The sequence below is a fragment of the Hypanus sabinus genome, chromosome 26 (assembly GCF_030144855.1).
Source record: "Hypanus sabinus isolate sHypSab1 chromosome 26, sHypSab1.hap1, whole genome shotgun sequence".
Classification (NCBI taxonomy): domain Eukaryota; kingdom Metazoa; phylum Chordata; class Chondrichthyes; order Myliobatiformes; family Dasyatidae; genus Hypanus; species Hypanus sabinus.
This window is the reverse complement of record NC_082731.1, coordinates 4,858,580-4,871,117: the sequence shown is the minus strand read 5'-3', so window position 1 is coordinate 4,871,117 and position 12,538 is coordinate 4,858,580. Positions and strand designations below refer to the sequence as shown.

At 48.6% G+C, this 12,538-nt stretch overlaps 1 protein-coding gene and 1 long non-coding RNA gene across 4 annotated transcripts in view; one reads left to right on the top strand and one right to left on the bottom strand.

Annotated features, from left to right (window-relative positions):
* The window catches only part of LOC132381811 (uncharacterized), a 58,683-nt gene extending 47,150 nt beyond the window's left edge, over positions 1 to 11,533 (bottom strand). For both annotated transcript variants that reach the window (XR_009508122.1, XR_009508121.1), the window contains exon 1: positions 11,403 to 11,533. This is a non-coding gene — a long non-coding RNA (uncharacterized LOC132381811). The remainder of the gene's footprint in view (positions 1 to 11,402) is intronic.
* A 111-nt stretch (positions 11,534 to 11,644) lies between these two features.
* The window catches only part of pld3 (phospholipase D family, member 3), a 62,720-nt gene continuing 61,826 nt past the window's right edge, over positions 11,645 to 12,538 (top strand). Inside the window, exon 1 of one of the 2 annotated variants that reach the window (XM_059951408.1) lies at positions 11,645 to 11,820. The gene's annotated coding sequence lies outside the window, so the exon portion shown is untranslated. The remainder of the gene's footprint in view (positions 11,821 to 12,538) is intronic. The other variant, XM_059951407.1, reaches the window with a different exon arrangement.

Sequence of the window (12,538 nt, the reverse complement as noted above, 5' to 3'; positions counted from 1 at the left end):
ACATGTAGGGAGAGGATAACCTGGGACAGACCATCACTGGGTGAGATACATATATAGGGTGTAGATAACCGGGAACTACCCATCTCTGGATGAGATTCATATGTAGGGTGTGTATAACCTGGGACAGACCATCCCTGGATGAGATTGACATGTAGGGTGTGGATAACATGAGACAGACAATCACTGGATGAGATTGACATGTAGGGTGTAGACAACCTGGGACAGAAGATCTCTGGGTAAGATTGACATGTAGGGTGTTGATAACCTGAGACAGACCATCTCTGGGTGAGATGACATGTAGGGAGTGGATAAACTGGGACAGACCATCTCTGGGTGAGATTCATATGTAGGGTGTGGATAACCAGGGACAGACCTTCCCTGGGTGAGAGTGACATGTACAGTGTGGATATCCTGGGACTGCCCATCTCTGGATGAGATTGACATGAATGGTGCAGATAACCTGGAACTGCCCATCTCTGGATGAGATTGACATGTAGGGTGTGGATAACCTGGGGCAGACCATCTCTGGATGAGATTGACATGTAGAGTGTGGGTAACCTGGGACAGACCATCTCTGAGTGAGATTCATATATAGGGTGTAGATAACCTGGAACTTCCCATCTCTGGATGAGATTGACATGTAGGGTGTGGATAACCTGAGAAAGACCATGTCTGGGTGACATTGACATGTAGGGAGTGGATAAACTGGGACAGATCATCTCTGGGTGGGATTGACATGTAGGGTGTGGATACCTGGGACAGACCATCTCTGGGTGAGATCCATATGTAGGGTATGGATAACCAGGGACAGACCATCTCTGGGTGAGATTAACATGTAGGGGGTGGATAACCTGGGACAGACCATCTCTGTATGAGATTGACATGTATGGTGCAGATAACCTGGAACTGCCCATCTCTGGATGAGAATATGTAGGGTGTGGATAACCTGGGGCAGAACACCTCTGGATGAGATTGACATGTAGAGTGTGGGTAACCTGGGACAGACCATCTCTGAGTGAGATTCATATATAGGGTGTAGATAACCTGGAACTTCCCATCTCTGGATTAGATTGACATGTAGGGTGTGGATAACCTGAGAAAGACCATGTCTGGGTGACATTGACATGTAGGGAGTGGATTAACTGGGACAGATCATCTCTGGGTGGGATTGACATGCAGGGTGTGGATACCTGGGACAGACCATCTCTGGGTGAGATTCATATATAGGGTGTAGATAACCTGGAACTGCCCATCTCTGGATGAGATTCCTATATAGGGTGTGGATAAGTTGGGGCAGACCATCTCTGGATGAGATTGACATGTAGAGTGTGGGTAACCTGGGACAGACCATCTCTGAGTGAGATTCATATATAGGGTGTAGATAACCTGGAACTTCCCATCTCTGGATTAGATTGACATGTAGGGTGTGGATAACCTGAGAAAGACCATGTCTGGGTGACATTGACATGTAGGGAGTGGATTAACTGGGACAGACCATCTCTAGATGAGATTCATACGTAGGGTGTGGATAAACTGGGACAGACCACCTCTGGATGAGATTCATATGTAGGGTGTGGATAACCTGGGACAGGCCATCGATGCATGAGATTGACATGTAGGGTGTAGACAACCTGGGACAGAAGATCTCTGGGTGAGATTGAAGTGTATGGATAACCTGGGGCAGACCATCTCAGGATGAGATTACATGTATGGTGTGCATAACCTGGGACAGACCTTCCCTGGGTGAGATTGACATGTAGGGTGTGGATAACATGAGACAATCACTGGATGAGATTGACATGTACAGTGTGGATAACCTGGGACTGCCCATCTCTGGATGAGATTGACATGTAGGGAGTGGATAAACTGGGACAGATCATCTCTGGGTGGGATTGACATGTAGGGTGTAGATACCTGGGACAGACCATCTCTGGGTGAGATTCATATGTAGGGTGTGGATAACCAGGGACAGACCATCTCCGGGTGAGATTAACATGTAGGGGGTGGATAACCTGGGACAGACCATCTCTGTATGAGATTGACATGTGTGGTGCAGATAACCTGGAACTGCCCATCGCTGGATGTGATTCACATATAGGGTGTGGATAACCTGGGACAGACCATCTCTGAGTGAGATTCATATATAGGGTGTAGATAACCTGGAACTTCCCATCTCTGGATGAGATTCATATGTAGGGTGTGGACAACCTGGGGTAGAACATCTCTAGATGAGATTCATACGTAGGGTGTGGATAACCTGGGACTGCCCATCTCTGGATGAGATTGAAATGTAGACTCTGGGTAACCGGGAACAGGCCATCACTGCATGAGATTGACATGTAGGGCGTGGATAGCTGGGACAGACCATCTCTGGGTGAGATTCATATATAGGGTGTAGATAACCTGGAACTGCCCATCTCTGGATGAGATTCATATATAGGGTGTGGATCAGCTGGGGCAGACATTCTCTGGATGAGATTCATATGTAGGGTGTGGAGAACCTGGGACAGACCACCTCTGGATGAGATTCATATGTCGGGTGCAGATAACATGGGGCAGAGCATCTCTAGATGAGATTCATATGTCGGGTGTAGATAACCTGGAACTGCCCATCTCTGGATGAGTTTCACATGTAGGGTGTAGATAACCTGGAACTTCCCATCTCTGGATGAGATTCATATGTAGGGTGTGGAGAACCTGGGACTTCCCATCTCTGGATGAGATTCATATGTCGGGTGTGGATACCCTGTGACAGACAATCTCTTGATGAGATTGACATGTAGGGAGAGGATAACCTGGGACAGACCATCACTGGGTGAGATACATATATAGAGTGTAGATAACCGGGAACTGCCCATCTCTGGATGAGATTCATATGTAGGGTGTGTATAACCTGGGACAGACCATCCCTGGATGAGATTGACATGTAGGGTGTGGATAACATGAGACAGACAATCACTGGATGAGATTGACATGTAGGGTGTAGACAACCTGGGACAGAAGATCTCTGGGTAAGATTGACATGTAGGGTGTTGATAACCTGAGACAGACCATCTCTGGGTGAGATGACATGTATGGTGTGTATAACATGGGACAGACCATCACTTGGTGAGATTGACATGTAGGGTGTGGATAACCTGGGGCAGAACATCTCTAGATGAGATTCATACGTAGGATGTGGATAAACTGGGACAGACCACCTCTGGATGAGATTCATATGTAGGGTGTGGATAACCTGGGACAAGCCATCGATGCATGAGATTGACATGTAGGGTGTAGACAACCTGGGACAGAAGATCTCTGGGTGAGATTGAAGTGTATGGATAACCTGGGGCAGACCATCTCAGGATGAGATTACATGTATGGTGTGCATAACCTGGGACAGACCTTCCCTGGGTGAGATTGACATGTAGGGTGTGGATAACATGAGACAGACAATCACTGGATGAGATTGACATGTACAGTGTGGATATCCTGGGACTGCCCATCTCTGGATGAGATTGACATGTAGGGAGAGGATAAACTGGGACAGATCATCTCTGGGTGGGATTGACATGTAGGGTGTGGATACCTGGGACAGACCATCTCTGCGTGAGATCCATATGGAGGGTGTGGATAACCAGGGACAGACCATCTCTGGGTGAGATTAACATGTAGGGGGTGGATAACCTGGGACAGACCATCTCTGTATGAGATTGACATGTATGGTGCAGATAACCTGGAACTGCCCATCTCAGGATGTGATTCACATATAGGGTGTGGAAAACCTGGGACAGACCATCTCTGGATGAGATCCATATGTAGGGTGTGGATAACCTGGGACAGACCTTCTCTGGATGAGATTGCCATGTAGGGTGTGGACAATCTGGGACAGGCCATCGCTGCATGAAATTGACCTGGAGGGTATGGATAACCTGAGACAGACAATCTCTGGATGAGATTGACATGTAGGGTGTGGATAAACTCGGACAGACCATCTCTGGATGAGATTGACATGTAGAGTGTGGATTACCTGAGACAGACCATCTCTGGATGAGATTGACATGTAGGGTGTGGATAACCTGGGACAGAACATCTCTGGGTGGGATTGACATTTAGGGTGTAGATAACCTGGAACTGCCCATCTCTGGATGAGATTCATATATAGGGTGTGGATAACCAGGGACGTACCATCGCTGGATGAGATTCATATATAGGGTGTGGATAACCTGAGGCAGACCATCCCTGGATGAGATTGACATGTAGCGTGTGGATAACCTGGGACTGCCCATCTCTGGATGAGATTCACATGTCGGGTGTAGATAACCTGGAACTGCCCATCTCTGGATGAGATTCATATGTAGGGTGTAGATAACCTGGGACAGACATTCTCTGGATGAGATTCATATGTAGGGTGTGGATAACCTGGGACAGACCATCTCTGGGTCAGATTGACATGTAGGGTGCGGATAACCTGGGATAGACCAACTCTGGATGAGATTGACATGTAGGGTGTGGATAACCTGAGACAGACCATCTCTGGATGAGATTGACATGTAGGGTGTGGATAACCTGGGACAGACTATCTCTGGATGAGATTGACATGTAGGGTGTAGATAAACTCGGACAGACCATCTCTGGATGAAATTGACCGGTAGGGTGTGGATAACCAAGGACGGACCATCGCTGGATGGGATTGACATGTAGAGTGTGGATAACCTGGGGCAGACCATCTCTGAATGAGATTGACATGTAGGGTGTGGATAACCTGGGGCAGTCATTCTCTGGATGAGATTCATATGTAGGGTGTGGAGAACATGGGACAGAACATCTCTACATGAGATTCATATGTAGGGTGTGGATAACATGGGACTGCCCATCTCTGGATGAGATTGACATGTAGAGTGTGGGTAACCAAGGACAGGCGATCGCTGCATGAGATTGACATGCAGGGTTTGGATAACCTGGGACAGTCCATCTCTGGATGAGATTCATATATAGGGTGTGGATAACCTGGGACTGCCCATCTCTGGATGTGATTGACATGTAGGGTATGTATAACCTGGGGCAGACATTCTCTGGATGAGATTCATATGTAGGGTGTGGAGAACATGGGACTGCCCATCTCTGGATGAGATTGACAACAAGGGTGTGGATAACCTGGGACAGACCATCTCTAGATGACATTCATATGTAGATTGTGGATAACCTGGGAGAGACCACCTCTGGATGAGATTGACATGTAAGGTGTGGATAACCTGGGACTGCCCATCTCTGGATGAGATTGACATGTAGGGTGTGGATAACCTGGGGAAGACATTCTCTGGATGAGATTCATATGTAGGGTGTGGAGAACATGGGACAGAACATCTCTGGATGAGATTGACATGTAGAGTGTGGGTAACCGAGGACAGGCGATCGCTGCATGAGATTGACATGCAGGGTGTGGATAACCTGGGACTGCCCATCTCTGGATGAGATTCATATATATGGTGTGGATAACCTGGGGCAGACCATCTCTGGATGAGATTGACATGTAGGGTATGTATAACCTGGGGCAGACATTCTCTGGATGAGATTCATATGTAGGGTGTGGAGAACATGGGACTGCCCATCTCTGGATGAGATTGACAACAAGGGTGTGGATAACCTGGGACAGACCATCTCTAGATGACATTCATATGTAGATTGTGGATAACCTGGGAGAGACCACCTCTGGATGAGATTGACATGTAAGGTGTGGATAACCTGGGACTGCCCATCTCTGGATGAGATTGACATGTAGGGTGAGGATAACTGGGGGCAGACCATCACTGGATGAGATTGACATGTAGAGTGTGGATAACCTGGGGCAGACCATCTCTGAATGAGATTGACATGTAGGGTGTGGAGAACCTGGGGCAGACATTCTCTGGATGAGATTCATATGTAGGGTGTGGAGAACATGGGACAGAACATCTCTACATGAGATTCATATGTAGGGTGTGGATAACATGGGACTGCAAATCTCTGGATGAGATTGACATGTAGAGTGTGGGTAACCGAGGACAGGCGATCGCTGCATTAGATTGACATGTAGGGTGTGGATAACCTGTGACAGTCCATCTCTGGGTGAGATTGACATGTCGGGTGCGGATAACCTGTGACAGACCATCTCTGGATGAGAAAGACATGTAGGGTGTGGATAACCTGGGACAGACCATGTCTGGATGAGATTGACAAAAGGGTGAGGATAACCTGGGACTGCCAATCTATGGATGAGATTCATATGTAGGGTGTGGATAACCTGGGACAGACCATCTCTGGGTCAGATTGACATGTAGGGTGTGGATACCCTGGGACAGACCATCTCTGGATGAGATTGACATGTAGGGTGTGGATAACCTGAGACAGACCATCTCTGGATGAGATTGACATGTAGGGTGTAGATAAACTCGGACAGACCATCTCTGGATGAAATTGACCAGTAGGGTGTGGATAACCAGGGACGGACCATCGCTGGATGGGATTGACATGTAGAGTGTGGATAACCTGGGGCAGACCATCTCTGAATGAGATTGACATGTAGGGTGTGGATAACCTGGGGCAGACATTCTCTGGATGAGATTCATATGTAGGGTGTGGAGAACATGGGACAGAACATCTCTACATGAGATTCATATGTAGGGTGTGGATAACATGGGACTGCCCATCTCTGGATGAGATTGACATGTAGAGTGTGGGTAACCGAGGACAGTCGATCGCTGCATGAGATTAACATGCAGGGTGTGGATAACCTGGGACAGTCCATCTCTGGGTGAGATTGTCATGTAGGGTGTGGATAAACTGGGGCAGACCATCTCTGCATGAGATTTATGTGTAGAGTGTGGATAACCTGGGACTGCTCATCTCTGGATGAGATTCATATGTAGGGTGTGGATAACCTGGGACAGACCATCTCTGGGTCAGATTGACATGTAGGGTGTGGATACCCTGGGACAGACCAACTCTGGATGAGATTGACATGTAGGGTGTGGATAACCTGGAACTGCCCATCTCTGAATGAGATTCATATATAGGGTGTGGATAACCTGGGTCAGACCATCTCTGGATGAGATTCATATAAGCGTGTGGATAACCTGGGACAGACTATCTCTGGATGAGATTGACATGTAGGGTGTAGATAAACTCGGACAGACCATCTCTGGATGAAATTGACCGGTAGGGTGTGGATAACCAGGGACAGACCATCGCTGGATGGGATTCATATCTAGGGTGTAGATAACCTGAAACTGCCCATCTCTGGATGAGATTCATATATAGGGTGTGGATAACCTGGGACTGCCCATCTCTGGATGAGATTCATATATATGGTGTGGATAACCTGGGGCAGACCATCTCTGGATGAGATTGACATGTAGTGTGTGTATAACCTGGGGCAGACATTCTCTGGATGAGATTCATATGTAGGGTGTGGAGAACATGGGACTGCCCATCTCTGGATGTGATTGACATCAAGGGTGTGGATAACCTGGGACAGAACATCTCTAGATGACATTCCTATGTAGAGTGTGGATAACCTGGGAGAGACCACCTCTGGATGAGATTCATATGTAAGGTGTGGATAACCTGGGACTGCCCATCACTGGATGAGATTGACATGTAGAGTGTGGATAACCTGGGGCAGACCATCTCTGGATGAGATTGACATGTAGGGTGTGGATAACCTGTGACAGTCCATCTCTGGGTGAGATTGACATGTCGGGTGCGGATAACCTGAGACAGACCATCTCTGGATGAGAAAGACATGTAGGGTGTGGATAACCTGGGACAGACCATGTCTGGATGAGATTGACAAAAGGGTGAGGATAACCTGGGACTGCCAATTTATGGATGAGACTGTCATGTAGGGTGTGGATAAACTGGGGCAGACCATCTCTGCATGAGATTTATGTGTAGGGTGTGGATAACCTGGGACTGCTCATCTCTGGATGAGATTCATATGTAGGGTGTGGATAACCTGGGACAGACCATCTCTGGGTCAGATTGACATGTAGGGTGTGGATAACCTGGGACAGACCAACTCTGGATGAGATTGGCATGTAGGGTGTGGATAACCTGAGACAGACCATCTCTGGATGAGATTGACATGTAGGGTGTGGATAACCTGGAACTGCCCATCTCTGAATGAGATTCATATATAGGGTGTGGATAACCTGGGTCAGACCATCTCTGGATGAGATTCATATAAGGTTGTGGATAACCTGGGACAGACTATCTCTGGATGAGATTGACATGTAGGGTGTAGATAAACTCGGACAGACCATCTCTGGATGAAATTGACCGGTAGGGTGTGGATAACCTGGGACAGACCATCTCTGGGTCAGATTGACATGTAGGGTGTGGATAACCTGGGACAGACCAACTCTGGTTGAGATTGACATGTAGGGTGTGGATAACCTGAGACAGACCATCTCTGGATGAGATTGACATGTAGGGTGTGGATAACCTGGAACTGCCCATCTCTGAATGAGATTCATATATAGGGTGTGGATAACCTGGGTCAGACCATCTCTGGATGAGATTCATATAAGGGTGTGGATAACCTGGGACAGACTATCTCTGGATGAGATTGACATGTAGGGTGTAGATAAACTCGGACAGACCATCTCTGGATGAAATTGACCGGTAGGGTGTGGATAACCAGGGACGGACCATCGCTGGATGGGATTCATATCTAGGGTGTAGATAACCTGCGACTGCCCATCTCTGGATGAGATTGACATGTAGAGTGTGGGTAACCGAGGACAGGCCATCGCTGCATGAGATTGACATGCAGGGTGTGGATAACCTGGGACAGTCCATCTCTGGGTGAGATTGACATGTAGGGTGTGGATAACCTGAGACCGACCATCTCTGGATGAGAAAGACATGTAGGGTGTGGATAAACTTGGACAGACCATCTCTGGATGAAATTGACATGTAGGGTGTGGATAACCAGGGACGGACCATCGCTGGATGAGATTCATATATAGGGTGTGGTTAACCTGGGACAGACCATCTCTGGCTGAGATTCATATAAGGGTGTGGATAACCAGGGACGGACCATCGCTGCATGAGATTCATATCTAGGGTGTGGATAACCCGGGACTGGCCATCGCTGCATGAGATTGACTTGTAGGGTGTGGATAAACTCGGACAGACCATCTCTGGATGAAATTGACATGTAGGGTGTGGAGAACATGCCACTGCCCATCTCTGGATGAGATTGACATCAAGGGTGTTGATAACCTGGGACAGAACATCTCTAGATGACATTCATATCTAGAGTGTGGATAACCTGGGGGAGACCACCTCTGGATGAGATTCATATGTAAGGTGTGGATAACCTGGGACTGCCCATCTCTGGATGAGATTGATATGTAGGGTGTGGATAACCTGGGACAGTCCATCTCTGGATGAGATTGACATGTAGGGTGAGGATAACTGGGGCAGACCATCTCTGGATGAGATTGACATGTAGAGTGTGGATAACCTGGAACTGCCCATCTCTGGATGAGATTCATATGTAGAGTGTGGATAACCTGGGGCAGACCATCTCGGGATGAGATTGACATGTAGGGTGTGGATAACCTGGGACAGACCATCTCTGAATGAGATTCATATCTAGGGTGTAGATAACCTGGAACTGCCCATCTCTGGATGAGATTCATATAAGGGTGTGGATAACCTGGAACTGCCCATCTCTGGATGAGATTCATATGTAGTGTGTGGATAAGCTGGGACCGCCCATCTCTGGATGAATTCGCAAGACAGAGGTGTCTGCAGATCAAGTGCCGGGAAATGGGATAAGTAAAGACAAGCTATTTTGCACTCCATTATTTTGTGTGCAATGGTCAAGCCTTGCAGCATTTGCTGTCTCTCTTGTATATGTGAGCCTTTTTCTGTGCTGTATAGTTCTCAGCCTTTATATGGTGCACCGGGAATGTGACACAGGAGAAGCTGTAGATGCCAGAAATCTTGTTCAAGACAACACACACAAAATGTTGGACGAACTCAGCTGGGCAGGTAGCAAATCATAAACAAGAGATTTCACAGGTACTGGCAATCCAGAGCAACACACACAAAAAGCTGGGGGAACCTAAGTTACAAGGAAAGGTTGAACAAGTCAGGTCTTTATTCTTTGAGCGTAGAAGGTTGGGTGGGGACTTGATAGAGGTTTTTAAAATTATGTGGGGGATAGATAGAGTTGATGTGGATAGGCTTTTTCCATTGAGAGTAGGGAAGATTCAAACAAGAGGACATGAGTTGAGAGTTAGGGGGCAGAAGTTTAGGGGTAGCACGAGGGGGAATTCCTTTATCAGAGAGTGGTAGCTGTGTGGAACGAGCTTCCAGTTGAAGTGGTAGAGGCAGGTTCGGTATTGTCATTTAAAGTAAAATTGGATAGGTGTATGGACAGGAAAGGAATGGATGGTTATGGGCTGAGTGCGAGCCAGTGGGACTAGGTGAGAGTAAGTGTTCAGCATGGACTAGAAGGGCCGAGATAGCCTGTTTCCGTGCAGTAATTGTTTATAACTCAGCAGGTCAAGCAGCATCTGTGGAGAAGAATCAATAGCCAACCCCTCGATCAGAACTGGAAAGGAAGGGGGAAAGAAGCCAGAATAAGAAGGTGAAGGGGGTGCAAGGTGGCACGTGATAGGCGAAGGCAGGTCAGGGGAAGGTAGGTGGGTAGGGGTGGGAATGACGTGAGAAGCTGGGAGGGTGCAGGTGGAAGAAGTAAAAGGCTGGAGGAGGAGGAATCTAACACAAGAAAAAAATTGTCCATATGAGAAAGGAAGGAGGGAGGTTGTCAGCAGGTGAGAAGGAGTCGAGGGGATCGGAATGGAGAAGGGGAAGGGGAAGAAATTACTGGAAGTTATTGAGGTTGAAGTACACGCCATCAGGTTGGAGGCTACCCTGATGGAATAGGAGGTTTAACCTGAGCTTGGCCTCAGAGAGGAAGCCATGGACTGACATGTCGGAATGTAAATGGGAATCTCACCTTTTGCAGCAGTCAATGTGTTCAACGAAGCAGCCTCCCCCAGTCTACTGTACATCAGGTGTCACAGATAAAGTAAAATGTATTCATAATGCAAATTATTTTACAAGAAGAAAGCCTTTTCCTTCTCCATCCAGTCAGTACTGTTCTATTATGTTCCATAAACCCCATAGGACTGTTACCCCTCACATGTCCCCCACCCCCGGGGCGGGAGGAGGGAAGGGGCCAGTTGACAGTTTGGGCTGAGACCCCTCGTTAGGACGTGCAATGTGAGCAGTTTATGATTGCCTGATTTCAGGTACGTGATTGCTAAGAGAAAAGTGACAAGAAGAAATTGGACCGTTTTTGTTTTGGTCAGAAATTGCCACAGAGGTAAGAAAGCTGAACAGAATTGCAAAATTCTCACCTTCCCTTTCTCCACGGTCCACTGCTCTCCTCTCAGGTTCCTGCTCCTGCAGCCCTTTACCTTCCCACGCACCTGGCTTCCCCTATCGCCTTCTCCCCTCCCCACCCTTCTATTCCGGTGTCGGCCCCCTTCCTGTCCGGTGCTGAAGGGTCTCGGCTTCGCATTGATCGGGGAGCCGGAGACGGGAACGCGCTCTGATTGGCGCCGCTCCCGGTTTCTGGGAATCATGTGATCCTGATGTCAGCCTTTGTAACAGGAGCTGGCCCGGCTCACTCGCTCGCTCGATCCGAGTGACCGCAGGTCTGCGAGCGGGGGGACGCGAATCGCTCAGTCCCGCGGCGCAGAGGGGCTGAGCCCGGGAGCCGCCGAGCCACCGCGCCGTGGACGGACTCCGCAGACAGGAGGCGGGCGTAAACTGGTAGGTTGGCCCTTCGCAGTCCCGCAGCCTTCGGTGAAAGTTGGGCTCCTTTCACGGAGAGCAGAGGCACGGAAAGTAAGGATTCAGGGGTCAGGAGGGTGAGGGGTTTCGGATGACGTGGGGGGGGGGGAAGGCGGGTTCGATCTTGCTCTCGGGTGCTGTCCGTGTGGAGTTTGCACGTTCGTCCAGTATCCGCCAGCATCAAAAGAGGTAGTCGCTGTAACATTCTCTCAGTATGTGTTGATGGGAACTTGGGGAGAATAGAATGCAATTAACGCAAGTAGGTGGTTAGCATCTACTCAGTGGGCCGAAGGGCCGACTTCTATATCACTTTTCTCTGTCTCTACATCACAGCTTGCTGTTCAGAGGCAACAACAAATTGTATTTGTAGGGTACTGCTTGTATTTCGGGGGGGGGGGGGGGGTTGGGATGGGAGGTGGATGGTCTGAGGTTTGACTGTGGCCGAGGAAAGGAATGTGGGAGAATCGGAGCGGAGATCCCGAAGGGGTTGGGGGAGTAAGTTAGAGGCAGGGGTAGGAGAATGTGGAGGATGGTGGTTAATGAGGGGAGGTAGAAGTTAAGCAGTTGACTGGGAGCTGATGAGGTACAGGACACTGGGTGATGGAACCCTGGGGGGGGGGGTATTGTAGCACAGGACACTGGGTGATGGAACCCTGGGGGGGTATCGTAGCACAGGACACTGGGTGATGGAACCCTG